Source organism: Watersipora subatra, chromosome 3 (assembly GCF_963576615.1).
Source record: "Watersipora subatra chromosome 3, tzWatSuba1.1, whole genome shotgun sequence".
In the NCBI taxonomy this organism is placed as follows: Eukaryota; Metazoa; Bryozoa; class Gymnolaemata; order Cheilostomatida; family Watersiporidae; genus Watersipora; species Watersipora subatra.
Genome location: NC_088710.1, coordinates 59,528,988 through 59,541,223, shown reverse-complemented (window position 1 = coordinate 59,541,223; position 12,236 = coordinate 59,528,988). Strand labels below are relative to the sequence as shown.

Below are 12,236 nucleotides of genomic sequence, written 5' to 3'. Positions count from 1 at the left end.
TAACACTTTAAAATAATTACATGAAAAGAGGGAAACCTGACTATCAAGCCAAAGCTCTTACCCTTGTGATCAACAAATGAAATAAGAAAAGAGAGTTTGTCATCACTGTAAGGTTTGCAGCTCTCAATTTCTCCGTATGATTTGAATACTCTCTTTAGCATGCGTTCATTGAGCCTGGAACCACTAGACACTATAACTTCTCTTATTGGGTCCTGGTTTATCATCTCAAAGTCTTCTTCTTCTGCCTCTGCTTCCTCACCTGAGCAAACAACTAAATAATTTTGTTAACATAAAAATATTAACAAATATTGCCAAAAATTGACATTGGTGCTGTAACTGGGAATACTTCTGGTAAATAAGGACATGCTCAAAGTTCAAGACATGTGACAGATATTAACAGGTGAAATAATAAGAAGTAAACTAGCGGATAAAATTCAAAGTATAAAAGGAAATAAGAGAAGATGAATAAAGGATGACATGAACAAGACATTAAAAAAGACACAAAGAGTCATAAAAACAGAAAAAGGGCAATAAAAATGACACACAAAAAAGCATGAACAGTGTATAGAAAAAGACATGACTAGAGCTATAAAAAAGCCCAAACATACTAAAAAAAAGATAAGAAAAACAAGGATCATAAAACAGACACAAACAGAGTTATAAAAATACAAACAGGACAATAGAAAAACACAAACAGGGCCATAAAAAAAACAGTAACGAAGTCATAAAGCAGAAATGAACAGAAAAAAAGGCAATATGAAAAATGTTACTCACTTGAATTTTTCAATTCCACGTGTACCGTCAGACTTTCAGTGAGCTGAAGCGTTTTTTGTTCAGCCAAATTCTTAGCATCTAAGAAAGATTATATAATAACAGCAATAATATAATATTATATTATATAATAACAGCAGTTATATAATATTATATAATAACAGCAATTATGTAATATAATATTATATAATAACAGTAATCATATAATATAATATTATATAATAACAGCAATCATATAATATTATATTATATAATAACAGCAGTCATATAATATAATATTATATAATAACAGCAATCATGTACTCAAATGTAACTTGTTAAAAGAATGTTCTCACAAAAAATAGTTAGTGATTTATCAACAAATTGCTAGTGTATACCTTTTGTAAATACTTCACCCTAAGTTCATCAGATTAAACCCAGTAAATACATATACACTGGGAGTGTAGTGAAACCTGGTTTTCATACCAAATTGATTCTATTACTTTTTAGCATATGCTTCTGTTGTGTTAGTAGTTTCACTCACATCACATGTTTAACATTTAAGGGCCATTCATATAACGTACCGTCAGCATGGGCAAATGTTACAAAGAACGTTCATATAACGTACCGTCAGCATGGGCAAATGTTACAGAGAACTCTCGGTTATCAGAGCTGAGTGACATGCAATTATCTACTGTTCCAAATGTTCGCAGAGTCTTTTTCAGCATCCGGGTGTTCATCTTCTGCTCACAAGAAACTTTCACTTCCTTCGTAGCCACCTGGAAGGCACGTACTTTAATTTGCGAGTCTTCATCATCCGAGTCCAAATACTGTATTGGCTCTGCCAAGATTCTTTCTGCTTCTATATAACAGTAATAACAGTAATGGGTATCATTCTATTAGAACCATTATACTTCATCATCCGAGTCCAAATACTGTATTGGCTCTGCCAAGATTCTTTCTGCTTCTATATAACAGTAATAACAGTAATGGGTATCATTCTATTAGAACCATTATACTTCATCATCCGAGTCCAAATACTGTATTGGCTCTGCCAAGATTTTTTCTGCTTCTATATAACAGTAATAACAGTAATGGGTATCATTTTATTAGAACATTGCTAAAAGGAAATGGAAGTTTTATAGAATAACAAATTGGAACAAATTATCCACGGTAATCTAGGAGTTATGCCATGCTGATATCATCTAAGTACCATCGCTACAAGACCATTAAACAAAGTTTGATTGATGCCCAGGCATAAAAACAATACTTTTGTTTTAAAAGGAGGATTTTTTAGCTGTTTGTGGTTTTACTTTATTCTCAAACTATAATGTACACTTTAATTCATAGCTACATTTAGATATTGAATAAACATAGTTTAGACCAATATATCACTGCATAAAAACTCATTGCAAAATAAACTGAACAAAGGCTAAATAAGTTTGAATTGTCTTTCCGCTTACATGATAACAGCATGTACTTATTTATTATATATATTAGATATTATCCTTAACATAACCCTCATTGAGAGGGACAATTTACAACAAGTAAACCATGTATTTCATGTGATTGGGTAAATGGAAAAGCTGCGTGTACCGTCGTGTGAGAAGTAACTGGATTTAAGGTGTGAAAATGAGAGAAGATGGCCACGTAAGAGCGAAAATAAGTTGATTTATGAGGCACTTGTTGCACAACTGCATGGAGACAAGCTTAAAGGTCAAAGACAATTGATTACAAATGATTACAAGCCAAGGTTATCATCATTTGAAATGTGATAAGAAACTAGAAACCTGGAGGAGCTTAAACACGCTCCTCACTACGAGACCAGATTAGGATCGAGCATTTCTATGATATGATAAATGGAGAGGTAAAGAACCAAGCCTTTCTAACAGCAGCATATATAGACAGCTCTCTATAACCATAGAATATATAGACAGCTCTCTATAACCATAGCATATATATACAGCTCTATATAACCATAGCATATATAGACAGCTCTCTATAACCATAGCATATATAGACAGCTCTCTATAACCACAGCAGCATATATAGACAGCTCTCTATAACCATAGAATATATAGACAGCTCTGTATAGCCATAGAATATATAGACAGTTCTCTATAACTATAGCATATATATACAGCCCTCTATAACCACAGCGTATATATAGACAGTTCTCTATAACCATAGCATATATAGACAGCTCTCTATAACCATAGAATATATAGACAGATCTCTATAACCAAAGCAGCATATATAGACAGTTCTCTATAACTATAGCATATATATACAGCCCTCTATAACCACAGCGTATATATAGACAGTTCTCTATAACCATAGCATATATAGACAGCTCTCTATAACCATAGCATATATAGACAGCTCTATATAACCATAGCATATATAGACAGCTCTATATAACCATAGCATATATAGACAGCTCTATATAACCATAGCATATATAGACAGTTCTCTATAACCATAGCGTATATATAAAGTTCTCTATAACCATAGGATATATATAAAGTTCTCTATAACCATAGCATATATATATATATATATATATATATATATATATATATATATATATATATATATATATTAATATTGTAAGCTTGTAATATATATTACAAGCTTACTCAAATTAGCCAATGGCAACTACATTACCTGCCACTGTTTATAAGTGGCTAGTATATATATATAAAAAAATTGGTCTCTCACCCCGGTTAACCCATATGGGAGGTAATTTTTGCTCTAACTCGGGTCTCCTACCAAAGACCTGGGAGTTTTAGCACTCGCCTCAAGATCTTAGCTGTTCCCAAAAGCTAAAGTAAATATATAAATATATATATTTATATAGATATAAATAAATATATATATTTGTCTACATATATACCATATATATATTAAATATATAATGTATATATGTATAGTCATCTCCACACAGCAACTATACAATAGATAAATAACTATATATGGTAACACCACATATGTTCGATTACATACTATTACTATATGCTAGATGATATGCTAGTATAAAAGCATAGCAGTGAATGGGTAGGAACATCATACAAACATAGCAGTGAATGGGTAGGAACATCAGACAAACAAGTCATAATTTGTGTTTGTCTTAGTCTCTTAAGTGCCAGTCACAACCTTCATCCTTGAATAGCCTGCAGCTCCTTCCTCCATTACCACCCATCCTTCCTCCACACCCTCCCATAAACCTTTTACTCACTACACTCGACTCCGCCACTAACCACATGCTCTATTATGCACACGCTTCTAGATAATATTGTACTCAGTGACACATGGAACAAAGCTGAGTAAAAAGTGACCAGAAAAATTGACTGGGTTTTGAGGTATTAAATGTGTACTCTAGAGAAGACGGGCTAGTTTCGGCCAATCATCTGCAGAGAGAAGTTTATATGTCAAGATCATGATATGTGACATTTTATTCCAATTATGATAAAACCAGTCAATGAAATAGAACATTAGAAAAATACCTTCGGGTCTGAACCGAAAGACATATGAGGAACTCTGTTCATTCCAAACATTGCTGTGTGCTGTAATGCTTTTGGCGGAATATGGAGCTGAGTTAAAATGTAGTTCCAGTTCAGACACCTCACAATCTTCTGGGTTCTCATAAACCTCAACCTCTACAAGAATTCAACATTCTGGGTAGTCATAAACCTCAACCTCTACAAGAATTCAACATTCTGGGTAATCATAAACCTTGACCTCTACATCAAGAATTCAACACCCTGGGTAGTTAAAAACCTTGACCTCTACAACAAGAATTCAACAATTATTAAGCATATAAACATGATATGTGGTTAATGTCTCTCACGAAGAGCTGGTCAAACCCTTGTTGATGTACTGGTTAACTGATAACCTTTGAATTATAAGATCAGTGTTCTCGTTCATATAAACATGAATAGAAGTGAAATGAAAACAATAAGGCAGTAAATTTTACGCTTCACAAGAGTCTGTAATAAACCCAATGAAAATACTAACTAAAACTCTATTGTTCATCTCCAAGAAGAAAAAGAAACTGCATGAATTGTTAAGCGATAATAATTTTGGTTAGCATATGATTACCTATATGTGGACTTTGTAAACCTAATGTGCATGTCAAACGACGATAAGCAGATTTGGTTACCAATGGATACGATGGCAAACAGATAAAACTAAAAATAGATATTACAGAAAATGGGTTAGACCAAAAATAGATATGACAGATAACAGATAAAATAGAAAACAGAAAAGACGCAGAACAGCTTAGAGATATAACCGATATTACAGAGGACAGTTAATAAAGAACAGATATGGCAAAACAGATAAACAAATCGCAGATATACCAGTGAACTAATATGACATCTAAGCTGTGACATCTTTCCATTTGTGGAAACATCTTAGTGGAAAGATGTCACAGCAAAAATATACAACAGAAAACAAATATGACCGAAGACAGATATAAAATGAAAAGATAAAACAGAAAACAGTTGCGAATACATACAAGAGAGAATAAATACAACAGAAAACATACATAAAGTGAGTAGATTTGGCAGACAATATATATGACAGAGAACAGATATGACAGAGAACCTATACGACAGAGGACAGATATGACAGAGAACCTATACGACAAACAACAGACAATAGATATAACAGACAATAGATATAACAGACAACAGATATACAAGAGAGAATAAATACAACAGAAAACATATATAAAGTGAGTAGATTTGGCAGACAATATGTATGACAGAGAACAGATATGACAGAGAACCTATACGACAGAGGACAGATATGACAGAGAACTGATATGACAAAGAACAGATATGACAGAGAACAGATATGACAGAGAACAGATATGACAGAAAACAGATGGTATGTCAGAGAAAAGATATGACATAGAACAGATATGACAGAGAACATATATGACAGAGAACAGATATGGCAGAGAACAGATATGGCAGAGAACAGATATGATAGAGGACAGATATGACAAAGAACTGATATGACAGAGAACAGATGTGACAGAAAACAGATGGTATGTCAGAGAAAAGATATGACATAGAACAGATATGACATAGAACAGATATGACAGAGAACAGATATGGCAGAGAACAGATATGGCAGAGAACAGATATGATAGAGGACAGATATGACAGAGAAAAGTTATGACAGAGAACAGATATGACAGAGAACAGATATGACAGAGGATAGATATGACAGAGATCAGATATGACAGAGAACAGATATGACAGAGAACAGATATGACATAAAACAGATATGACAGAGAACTGATATGACAGAAAACAGATATGACCATAAATAATGAAAAAATGCCATAATAATAAAACATAGATGAACCTTTATGACTTGCAAAATGGAGTTATATAGAACCTATAGAAGCTAAACCGAGAACTATACAGCAAAACATAGAAATTGCACATACATGCGAACTATTACGGTAGTTGGTGAAAATAAAGTAAGTGAGTGTGTTTGTTAGTTAATTTTTGATTACTTGACCTGTTATCTACGCTGAGCACGAGTAAGCTTGTTTGTAGCATGAAACTACAGGGGCGTACTTTTCAGTGATTTTTTTAAGCTGGCAATTCAAAAGTATGCATATAAACAACAAGGCATTGGCTTCAGTTGAAGCTTAAAGGCTTGAAGGCTAAACCGGCAGAACATGTTACTAGAAACACAACATACAAAGATGGACAGTGACAGTAATGACATGTGACAGTAATGTATAGCATAAGTAACACGGGATACCTAAACATAATATAAACAGAGCACCTCAAAACTAATATTAAATCATAACGCACCAAAAGAAAGACAAATTTTCACTGATGCAACAAACCTGTGTAAGGCTGATTGTCTGCCATATAATCCAGTTTTTCTGTCTGACGTCACGGGTCAATCATTGGTCATGTTCCACAAGTCTACAAACATCTTACACATACCGGTCATGTTATATCGGTAAAAACGTTAAGATCAAACAAATTTTATGACTAATGATTAAAGCATCCGGAAAAGCTAAAATAACTTAGGGTGAGAAATTGGGATGAGTGTTGCAAACCGAGAGTAGTTATCGCATGATATGAAAACTTGAAATGAGCGAAAAATGAGCTTTAAGTTACTCTTTAAAATCAAGGTCAAGATTCAAGCAAGTCAGATGCAAATCTAAACTAAATCAATTGGTTTATACATGGGAGTAATATATGGCTAGTATAGAAAACAAAAATCTTTGTGAGTAAAATTAGTGTTAATAAATAACTGTAAAATTAGGAGTTCTACAAAAAGCTGTACATATAATACATTCACTAAGAACTAATCGATTGCCCTGTAAGGTATATTTATTATCTATTTATTGAAAGCATGAAAAGTAAAAGTTAAACATTTATACAAGAATCCTGTTAATAGACACTAAAGTTGAAGATTATTTTTAATCAATGAACTAGTTCACCAAATCATGGAAAATGTTTCATATCACTATCAATTTTACGGCACTCTTTGTATCTCTTTAAAAAACACACATCCAAAAGAGATCATCTTAGATTTGGTCAATAAAGAAACACTTATATTTCATTCTCTTTGTTCTTGTTATTTGCTAGTAGTGTTATCAATTGGTAATGTGTCAATTAAGCAAAATATCCAAAGGAACATGAATAATTCTCTGGTTTAAGAAAATTGCAGAAAAAATAACAGTTAAGTAAATAATAGTCGACCAAAAGTGATTCAATGCTGTAGTAAACTGTGGTAGTAAAATTCTGTTTCATCACAGACTAATTCTAAAGAAAATCTGCAGAGAAATTTGGTCAATTGAGGGATTAAGACTAGCCTAAAAATGAGGTTTAAATTTGAAAGAAGGTATAAGGTATGATAGAAACACACAAAATAGAGCTTTCACAGTCCTTATCACAAAAAGTTAGAACAAGCGTGGCAACCTAGCATCACAGTAACTTAATATCAAATGCTCGCTAAGATTTTCTACTAGTTTTTTGTCAATACAGCGGATTGATTGTCAGGCTCTATTAAAGCGTGCATATCCACTACTGCAATAACACCACAGTCATCTATACATATCTAGTAAATGTGACATACACTAAGTGTCTCAACTAATATTGAAACATTAATTGGTTGAATTGTTAGATATTTGCTCCATAGGGAAAAAACTGATGACTACAAAATGATCTATCTATTTTGCAAAGATAAAATACAGATATGATAAAGTACGGAATGTCTGCAATCCGTTAAACAAGGTTTAGTAAAACAAATAAAGCAGGAATGAGCTGAGCTAAAAAACGAACATGAGAATGGTGTGTGCATGCAGTAGTAAATGTGAAACCTAATCCTAGGTCAAACAGTCAATTCAATATAGGCTATAAACAAAAACTTTTTGAATGCACAGGCAAAAACATAGTGCTGAAATACAATCTACAATCTAATCTAGACCACACTAGAGCTGTAAGACAGGATCAGCTGTTTTGGTAAAAATGTTCATGGCTTTTGGCATGCCTCTGACTATACTGTGGAGTGGAAGAGATAATCAAATTCGTTAAATATTGATGCAGTATGAAATCAGTAGAGAGAATAATACCACAGTCAGTGTAGGCAACTAATAGAGTGTATATTTAGCACCTTAAAGACTCTAAACTGGCCATGATTAAATGATAAATCTTTACCTTTTTGGTCATTTCTACTTTTTGAATGAATTTTCAAAGTTTCCTTTTGGGTGGTTTTGCTTGCATTTAATTTAATTTAGCTTAATAGTGTAAAACTTTCAAATACCCACATTTGAAGCTTCAACATGTCTTATTGTGAAAAGCTCCAAATAAAATTGTGGAGAACAAATCAGGCACACTTGATAAACAGTTTGAAGGTGTAATCATTTCCAATTTAGCAGGTGCAAATAATAATGTGAGATCAAAAAACTCAATGCATTAACAAAGCTGTAGGACCATCAAAATAAAGCGATACCATTTGTAGAAAAAAATACGTTATAGCTCTGATCTCTTTGAGCTCATCAATATTTATAATTTAGTGTTTTCTAATAATATACTTCATTTGTCAAGTTCAATTATTACTTTTCAATTTGTAGCAATGCTGAGATTGAGCTGTGAATTTCTTAGTCGATTTAAAACACAAGGCACAATAAGTTCAGTTATAGGCTTCACCTTGCATCTTGTGTTTTGTGCACTATCCTTGAATTAGTTGTGGAAAGGCATACCAATACGCTTTGACATTTCACGACTACATTTGAACAAATAATCTTAAATAAACACAAACTCAAAGACTACATATTAGATGATCTTGTACCTATAAATGCGGCTGAATCTTAAAATAATTCCTACCATGTACAAGTTATTTTGCGGAAGTAAAACCAACTCACAAATTCGCTTATTTATGCATTTTGTATAACGTAGACCTCATTTATACACTAGTTATTATCACTTTTGATCATTTAAATAAAACTTGCAATATGTTCGCATCGGCATGGATCTCTGCTGTCAGTACTATTCTTTCTTCTCAACTCCAACTTTTAGTTAGCACTTTTAGCTTTTATATTTTAATACGATTTACTTATTCAAGTTTTGAATAAAAATAGAGTCTCTGAACCGGAAAGGTACAAACTTTTTACTTATTATCAAGACAATGAAAATGATCTAAATGCTCTAACAAGACTTTTTTGACGAAAAGGTAATGAAAGCAATTACAACAGAGCTTCCGTTGCGAGAGCAGTTTCCATACAGCCGTCATAGCTCTCGAACTTGATGGCAAGCTAATTGGTGTTGGCTTTTCTATACAATGTTCTTTGCCGGCTCCGATCACAAGCTAACGGAAAACCCATCGCACTTCCGCGAGGCAGAGCTGTATAGCTTCACAGCGTCCCGCGACAAATACCGGAAACAAAAACGCTCGTTTCTAAACAAACACGATCGACACACTGATATCTGATGGAATATTCATACCTTAGTAGAGCAGGAACATAAACTTATCTTTCAGCTTATTCCTTCCGAGGGTGGGCTACTCAAACAAAGATGTTTCATAGTCAGAAATTTATGCTGAATTCAATTATAATGTTTCTACACCTATGTGTTTGCACATTTCTGAGCTAGAGAGCACTTTCGAAATGGGAGGGGACAACTCCAAGTTTGCTTAGAAAACCTTACATATCAGACAAAGAAAACTATTTTATAATCTCAAAAGTTAGTAAATGCTTTTACATGTATTTGAAATTAGGTGAGTCAACTTTCAGCACTTCTTAACCCATGCCAAGGATGCACCCCCAAGGATGCACCCCCAAGGATGCAGCAAGACTGCTTGTTTCACTGTCTTGATCAGTCTGTGAATGAAACCCTAGTCAGAGTGACTAAACTTCAATATGAGACAGCCAAACAGTATTCAAACAGATGGTTGATATTGGAAGAAGAGAGCATTCAATGTGAAATTACTCAAAAGTGTCAAGCATTGAGAACTTTGATGAGAGTTCAGACTCGTTATGTCATTATGCCTGTTATAAAAAGTATTGTAACAAACTCGTTATGGAAAGAGCTGAGAAGAGACAGAAGAATGTGATACAGCAGAAGAGGTGAAACTAGATATCTATTCCTTTACAAATTCATGATGATTACTCCATGATAATGGTACTTTGGTGGGAAAAAAAGAAAACATTTTCATTTTTGTCTGCACATTTTGTGAGCAGCAAAACTAACTCTTTGCAGTTTACATGACGTGTTATAGCTACAATTTGAACATAAATGTATAGATAAATTATATGTATGATCCTTCCTTGGTTTTTTGCATATGACCACACAAACTATGCTAGATATGGCACGCTGTACTATGCAGAGATTACTAATCTGAAAGTATCGCAGATCAAGGTGTATGAGGCTCTTATGAAGAAGGGGTATTTTACTTATCAATCACGACATCGCTGTCCATTCAGCTCTATCGCTTGTGATCAATCTATTGAGCAAACAGTTAAAAGAGACTCAAAGTCTCACGGTAGAATCATAGAGTTTACCAAGAAGTCATTGGCCTCTCAACGCTGGACTCCATCTCACTCGGAACGAACAGCTGTACATACAGACATGAAGAAGATGCCAGTGCTTAGTGATTTGGATGCAGCAAGTTATGAGATGCGTGAAAAGGCATGGAAGGCTGATGATGAAATGAGGGAAGTCATGAAAGACTCATAATAGCAAGAATAAATTCGTTTGCGTTTCAAACCACCAAGCTAGTACATATTACCAGTGGCGCAAAAGCCTCTATTGAAGTGAAGTACCTAGAATCTTGAAATGGCAAATGTGATAGGAGAGAAACAGCTTTCAGAATTTGTTCAGAAGAGATTAAGCACCGAAGAGATTGGTTTCAATGCATCTATCAAGTCAAACAAGCTCAAAACCTTCACCACATTACCATCAGCTATGAAATCAAAATAAAAAGTCCTAGTGTGTTCGCACAGATTGTTTGAGAATTTGGTAGTGATCAGCCAACAGCGTAACTTGGATTTGAGAAAAGTGTTATCATTCTCTCTTGGCAACATCAGCTGGTCCCTGGCTAACTCTGATGGCTCTATATTGAAGACTGCTAAGTTGGCTCTGATGGCTGCTGTTGAGAAAGATATTGCTGATCAACCATCAATTTATGTTAACCAGGATCAGCTACCAGTCTTTGACGCGGTTGTGATTGATGCTATAGCCGAAATTCAGACCCTGACACTCCTCCAGCGTTTGCAACGAATGGTTAGTATTGGAAGCTTGTATCACACATGTGGCGCGGATTTTGTTTGTGACACATACCCTGATATCAGCATTAAGGGAGGTGAGAGAAGTCATAGAAATGTGAAAGGAAGGTAGAAGGTTGCTGTGTTTAGTTCGAACTAATCATCGCCAAAATGGTCTGAATTTTTAGCAGATGGCTCAAGCAAGACTGCCCTAGTGAAATTTTTGAAGGATACATGAAGCGAGTCAACTGTGAAGCAGAAACTTGTAACAGCTTTTTCTCAAGAATGCCACATGATCAGCTATGACCTTGATGAATTTGCGCTGTAAGCCAAATAGATAATTTGACATCAGACCACGAGGAGGCAGGTACGGGCATGTTATCACTTATCGCAAAGATAATGGAAGACAAACCCAGCTCAAAAGTTCTAATCAAGTGCCAGGACACAGATGTTTTCCTAAGCTGTCTATCTCTAGTGGATGAGCTGCTATCACAGAAACTCATTTACTGTTGTGGTAAGAAGAAGCAGTTGAGATATGTAATCATAGGCTGTCTGTCTACCGTCTTCACAACTGAACGATGCAAAGCACTGCTCGGGCTCCATGCTCTATGTGGATGCGACAGTGTAAGCGCATTCTATTCCAAAGGGAAGATAACTTTCTTCAAGCTGCTAAAGAACCATCCTGAATTCTGTAACACACTGAAATCATTGGGAACAGATTTTGAAGTTGATGGTGCAATAT

General features: G+C 34.4%; 1 long non-coding RNA gene across 1 annotated transcript; it reads right to left on the bottom strand.

The window, feature by feature from the left end:
- Positions 1–228: 228 nt before the first annotated feature.
- Positions 229–1,584, bottom strand: LOC137391999 (uncharacterized). Its single transcript, XR_010978199.1, has 3 exons — positions 1,379–1,584; positions 775–852; positions 229–259 (listed from the first exon to the last, which is right to left on the bottom strand). It is a non-coding gene; the product is annotated as an uncharacterized lncRNA (long non-coding RNA).
- Between the last annotated feature and the right edge of the window lie 10,652 nt (positions 1,585–12,236).